The sequence below is a fragment of the Gymnodraco acuticeps genome, unplaced genomic scaffold, assembly GCF_902827175.1.
Source record: "Gymnodraco acuticeps unplaced genomic scaffold, fGymAcu1.1, whole genome shotgun sequence".
NCBI lineage: Eukaryota > Metazoa > Chordata > Actinopteri > Perciformes > Bathydraconidae > Gymnodraco > Gymnodraco acuticeps.
Window position 1 is genome coordinate 1,516,024 of NW_022989985.1, and position 7,305 is coordinate 1,523,328.

Here is a 7,305-nt window from a genome sequence, read left to right on the forward strand (position 1 = left end):
CCTATACCCTACCAGTTGACCTCTGCAAAGGTTGCATGTTTACAGTAAATAGCAGCATTGTGTAATCTTGTTTCCAATAAACGGTTTGCCTTGCTGTAGAACTACCCATATAAAAAAAGCTCAGTGGCCTCTAGGCTCGTATTAAACAACAAACAACAGTTTAACTCATTGTCTGAGGCAACAATGACTGGGATTGTTGTATCTTGTCTCATCCCACGTTATTGTTGTTGTAAGGGAGAGGGATGTGGGGATTAGACACTGTCTGACTGCCTAACCCCGACTGCACGCACGCACGCACACACACACACACACACACACACACACACACACACACACACACACACACACACACACACACACACACACACACACACACACACACACACACACACACACACACACACACACACACACACAGCACATGTAAACTTTTCCCAACCCCCCCTCACTTACATTTGTTGCCCTCACATGCTAAAACACAAACAAATCAGTTTGCTGCCATCAGTCCTGCCAAGGTATCATACATAATTAATCTCACTCTATTATGATTATTAAACTGCCCATTGCTTTTGCATAACACCTGGGAGCACAAGAAACACAATGTTACTCTAATTGAAGAAGCCCAAAAAAACACATGACAAAATGTCCAGTATTATTCCAACCTGATTATCGTGTCTCTTATTTTCACCTCACTTTTTATTTAATTTCCCCACATTCAGCTGTTTCCCCCCTCCCTCCTTTCCTCCCATTATCCATGCATTCTTAACTTCATGAAACTTCACATGTTTTGCGATGCGAGGAGGTGGGAATTCAGTTCCTGATCCCTGCATCCCCTCCTCGTTCCCTCATCCTTAGACAAAAGGCCTTTTATGTTTTGTTGTGTTTTCTGCTGGTCTTACATGTAGAGATGTTGCCCGGCCTGACTGAGGGTCAATACATATTGTTTATGAAAAACAAAAGGATGATGACGTGATGTCATGTCTAGACTCCATGCAAATGAACAAGGTTCATGAAAACCTCTCGCAAGCACGTGTACAGTATTTCCAACGACACGACGCACACGCACACACACACACAACCTGGCAGACAAAGTGGGAATGATTATGGTAATGATAATAATCATGGCTGTCATCACCGTCTCCTCCACCATGTTAAAAATTAATCTGAGTTAACGGTAATCCACGTCTCCTCATTAGATTACTGGTGTGGGGAGGGGAGACTCTGAGGCCATCTGTACATCATTAACAGAGTCTCAGTGACAGAACTCTCCTCCAGCATCAACTTCCTCCATCCTTCTGCTCTTTCCTCCATCTTTGTCTGCATCCCTGTTTATCCGTCTCCTCCTGAACCACTGTCGCTCCTCTCCCTTTCTGTCTTCTCTCTCCATTATTCATTGTGTCAGTCTAGATGTGTGTCACCTTCACAAACCAAACCTGGTGACAGAGAGGATTTGAAAATCACGCTGATGTAATAATAATAATAATAACAAATGATATTTATATAGCGCCTTTCAAGGGACCCAAGGTCGCTGTACATGGTGGACAAACAAAACAAACAGACAATCAACGGGCAAACCAAATAAATAAATAAAGGAAGCCAGGGGACCAGAAAAGGGCTAGGGCCCGAAGGCCAGGGTGAACAGGTGTGTTTTTAGTGATAATTTGAAGATGTCCAGGGAGGCAGCATTACGGATCTCGGCAGGAAGTGCATTCCAGAGGGTGGGGGCCGCAACACTGAATGCCCTGTCACCAACAGTACGGAGGCGAGAGCGGGGGATGGAGAGCAGGCCCGTGTCTGAGGACCGCAGACTCCGAGAAGGGGTGTAGGGATGGAGGAGGTCCGATAAGTACTGGGGGGCGAGGGTATGGAGGGACTTGTACGTGAGGATGAGTGTTTTGTATTGAATCCGGGACTTGACCGGCAGCCAATGTAGGTGGATGAGGGTGGGGGTGATATGGTGCCATAGCTTGGTGTGGGTGAGAAGCCTGGCGGCAGAGTTCTGGACATATTGGAGCCTATCCAGGGTTTTGCTGGGAACCCCGGACAGGACTCCATTGCAATAGTCCAGACGGGATGTAATGAAGGCGTGTACCAGGGTTTCTGCCACAGAGTCAGAGAGAGAAGGCCGGATTCTGGCAATGTTTTTTAGGTGGTAGAAGGCGGATTTGGTGACAGCTTTGACATGCGCCTGGAAAGAGAGGGTGGTGTCCAGGAGGACTCCCAGGTTGCGGACTTCAGTGGACGGGGAGATAGAGCAGCCGTCAATGGAGAGAAGCAGGTCTCCAACCTTCTGGAGCTGCGTCTTGGGAGCCACAATCATGAGCTCTGTTTTATTGCTGTTGATTTTGAGCAGGTTTGATGACATCCAGTTGTTTATGTCCTGTAGGCAGTTGACAAGGGATTGAGGGGGGAGCTGAGTGGACGGTTTGGTGGAGAGATAGAGCTGTGTGTCATCAGCATAAGAGTGAAAGCTGAGACCATGTTGGCGGATGATTTGACCAAGTGGGAGCATGTAGATATTGAATAGGAGGGGTCCAAGCACAGAGCCTTGAGGTACACCTTGGTTGACTGGGGCGGGAGGGGAGCTGCAGTCACTGATGGTGACAAAGTTTTTCCTGTTAGACAGGTAGGACACGAACCAGGCAAGAGCTGTGTCACTGAGGCCAAGGTAGTCAGACAGGCGGTCCAGGAGGATGAGAATGCTGATGAGGCCAGAATCAGATGCGATAAGGAGGTCGTTTGTGATTTTGATGAGGGCAGTCTCAGTACTGTGATATGGTCTGAAGCCAGACTGGAGGCTGTTTCTATCAGGGGTGTCATTATCAGCTGTCTTTATCCTCTGTCTATTATTATTATTATTGTTATCACATGTAATTGTTGTTATGTAATTCAACGTTGTCACCTCTTATACTCGTTCTGTTGCTCTTCCTACTGCACAAACCGAATGCAAAACAAGTCCCAACAAGCTTTGAATTCTGTCGAGAAATTATTCTTTGCAGCAAAAGTCAAAGGTCAGGGTCAGCTACACAGTGCCGCCTGAAGCTGAAGAGAGATTCATTAGGCGCATTTACACCGCAGTACTTTTCCCACAAAGGTTCATGAGAACTTAGTTCATGAGAACTCTTTAGTTCTCATGAACTAAGTACAGATCGCGTTCACACCGGAATAAGTCCCTGGGGGAGGATTAGGCAAATGAAGCCGCTGACGTCACTTCTTCTTCTTCTTCTGCTTTGGGTTTACTGGCAGGCCGCAAACCACTTCACGGCGTATACTGCCGCACAAAGTCCCCGGCCGGAAGTCCCCGGAGTTGGGGACTGGCTTCAGTAGAAGCTGCTGGGACTCCCAGCAGCTTCTACTGAAGCCTTCCGAGTAAATCGCCAGAACGCCGATACCTCCTCATCTCCACCACTCCCATGTTTTATTTTGTGTTGCCATAAGTTTGTCTCTCTGCGTTTCTGCGCTGGGATAATGCTAATAATGCTAATGCGAGGATAATAAAATGGCGGCTTCACAAAACTTTTTGGGAGTTTTACAGGACGTGGTTTGCAATCCGCCCAGCCAATCAGACATAGGAACCTTTTTCTCCCACGAAAGTCCCTGCTCTCTAGCAGGGACGGAAAAGGGGGTGAAAATGTTCTCATGAACTAATTTTTGTTCCGGCTCTTTTTGGTGTGAACGCAACATTTCGGAACTATATCGGAACTAAAGTGGGAAAAGTACTGCGGTGTGAATACGCCTATTGTCCTGCTCAAGGGCACCTAGGAAATGACTTGAATCTCCAGCAAAAAGGAGATGTTTTTTACCAAACTGACGCGCTCTGTCGCTGCAAATCAAAAATGTATAAAGAAAGGAACAGACACAGAAAATACATTTTGACACATTCATCATTGAATCAGGTTGCTCATGTCACGGTAACAGACACAGACAGGCTGAAAAAGAGAAATAGAGGAAGCTGCTGAGGGCCACAAATAAAATGACAACATGTAAGAGATATAGGTGGGCAAATGTACCAGCTGTTTAAATGCATACTACGGATTATTAAAACAAACAAAAAATACATTGCATACACTTTTACTAAAATTGAGTCTGTATCTGATGCATTTTCCATTTTTGGGGGGATGTGTCTGAGTATCAACCAATACACAGAAAATAGTTCAAATAATGCAGATTGATACAACTCTCATGTCTGCACATAAATATAAAATCTCCAACAGCTGGTTAGCTTAGCTCAAAGACTGGAAACAAGGTAGAGCAGTTATCCTTGCTCTATTGGTACCAAAATCAATATGAGCAACATTGCAGACAGGCAGAAAAGGAGAACTTGAGTGTCTGACTATTTGTACTAGGCATGGAAATGGGTCCTCAAATAATTTTGTTTTAATACTTTGGTATTTTTACAAAAACAAGATGTATCATATACATTTGCTTTTAAGGGGCATTAGGCAGGTTTTTATTTCCATTGGACAGAGAAATGCTAGCTGTTCCCTCTACAGCTAGCCTTTCTCTCTCAGCATAATACAGATATGGTAAGGAATGGTAATTTTCTCTTTAATTCTCAGCACTCTCAGTATTGATAATAATAATAATAATATATATAGCCCTTTTCTAAGTATTCAAATACATTTTATACAAACATTCATACAAGATACACGAATACAACATGTAATGAAACAAATTTAGAGAAAATACAAATAAACTAAAGAACAGAAAGCAGTCAGAACTGGTTAAATTAGGTATTTAACAGGAAAAAGCAAGCTTGAAGAGGTGGGTTTTGAGGGCTTGTTGGAAAATGTCAAACTACTTCTTTAATAAGACAGAGTGCAGTCTGGACAGGATTTTAATTAGACAAAGGGAAGGGGTGATGAGTACAGTAAATATCTCCAAGGCTCTTGATAATTGATAACATCTGTGCCTTTATTTCAGCGTGGGGCAAGTCTGCTCTGAGAGCAAACGTCCTCCTCTGTCTGCAGCACTCGTTAACCAGACACATTTACTACAATACAGTGAAGTACAGCATACAGTGCACTGTGTTTTCTGTGAGGACTCAGCAGAACCCACTACCCAGTCTTGGGCTTTGAACAATCAAGACTCCCAAATCAAAGCCTAATATCGTTGAGCACGACAAAGTGAAGAAGCTGCTGAATGAATTCGACAGTGGAGTCCTCAAGTCTCAGGTGTGGTTTCACATCGCTTTAACCTCAGCCGGCTCTCATCTCGACAGACGTGTGGGACGAGAAGGTCATCAACTTTTACTGTGACATCTGCCGAAAGAGGAAAGTGTGGAAACAAACTGAAAAATAATTCAGCTGCTTCGCCTCTCAGGCCTTTTGTCTCCATCAGAACTCCATTGATTTTTCTGCTGAATTTATAGACAGCTTGGAATATTGTTAGGAGGCGGAGCTCACAGCGTTTTGGGTGTGCGTGCATACTTGTGTGTGTGTGTGTGTGTGTGTGTGTGTGTGTGTGTGTGTGTGTGTGTGTGTGTGTGTGTGTGTGTGTGTGTGTGTGTATATTGACAGATGGTTGTCATTGTATGAGAGCTGGTTTGCACATTTATGTAATGGAGGCAAAGAAACATAGTAAACATATGTAGTGGACAGCAGGACTCGCTGACTGGAACTAAAGGATGCACGTTCACAACACACGCCAAACACACTCTGACTGCATCAATTACATGCATGCTCTGCCATATAGGCAGCATGGCAGTGTTCTGTGACGCAAGTTGTGTGACTCATGCTTAACATGTTGTGTAATAGGAAATCTCTCTTTGATGTATGGATTCTGTCTGGCAGGAATTATGTGTGTGTGTATGGGAAATTAAATTGTTATTCACCGTGTTAGCAGGAATGAAGGCAGAGTCAGGAAGAGATTAAGACATGAATACATTTCTGATGGCAACAGGAAGTGTGAAGGGAAAATGGAAAACAACTTTGAGAGGGACTGACCAAAGGAGACTTGTGCTTGACCAACTCACTATTTATCACTGTGTGTGTGTGTGTGTGTGTGTGTGTGTGTGTGTGTGTGTGTGTGTGTGTGTGTGTGTGTGTGTGTGTGTGTGTGTGTGTGTGTGTGTGTGTGTGTGTGTGTGTGTGTGTGTGTGTGTGTGTGTGTGTGGCCTAGCATTACTATACTTGTGGGGACCTAAATCTGTTTACACAGTCACGGGTGGGGACTCGCCTCCTTTATGGGGACAAATTGGAGGTCCCCATAAGGGGAATAATTAATTTTAGGGTGAAGACTTGGTTAGGTTTACGGTGTGTCCACACAGCAGCTTTGACCAAATCTTGAAAATCCTGGAGCTGGGCGTGTCTGACAGCTTGGGGATTTCGCGACCAACAACCAATCACATGAATATCACATGAATATCCCGCCCCCGACATACAAAGCAAAAAAACCCGGTTCTTCTACACTATTGTCAAATAGGAAGGGCTATGATGAACATTTATTTTTTTAACATTTTGAACATTTATGAGATTAATGTTTATGGTGCTATTTTATGCTACATTCCATGCTGGCTAATGATACTGTCTATGCTTGCTAGCAACGAAGTAAACTAGCAACGAAGTAAACTGGATATAAAATCCCCAAACAAGCGAAAACCTACCAGTTTCACCCACTGTCTCTGCCACCTCCCTCCATGCCTGGTTCCTCCGGTTTGTATCCCGGTAAGTAAATAGGGACTGGTCATAAAGAACCGGGTGATTTGCTACCGCAATAACTAAATTCTCCTCCATTTTTGTGGAATGTAGAAATGAACTGCGGGTCTCGTTCTCCCAGCTTGCACGCGGTTTGATTGGCTAGCGCTTGAACTGTCAGATTTGCATAAACGGATCTGATTGGCTGTCGCTTCCAGCTCAGCCTCAAACGTTGAACATTGTTCAACTTTGGAATCCTGAACATCCTGGAAATCCTGGAAATCTTCGCCTCGCCCCCCCACAATGCAGTTCGGCGACAAGTGAGGGAAAGTGACGTCATCCCCATTCAAAGTCAATGGGCGGAGACGCGCTGGAAGCGGTGGACAAATCGCCAAAAGCTGCTGTGTGTACGGGCCATTAGGGTTAGGGTAAGGTTAAGGGTAAGGGTTAGGGTTAGGCATGTGTTGGTTATGGTTATGGTTAGGATAAGTCTCCAGGAAATGCATGTAAATCAATGTAATGTCCATGATTTATACATGGTATGTGTGTGTGTGTGCGTGTGCGTGTGTGTGCATGGGCGTAATTTCCACTGGGGACATGTCCCCCCCACTTTTCAAAATCCCATTTGTGTCCCCCCCACTTTTTAAATGTGTTTATTATTTTTTTTTTT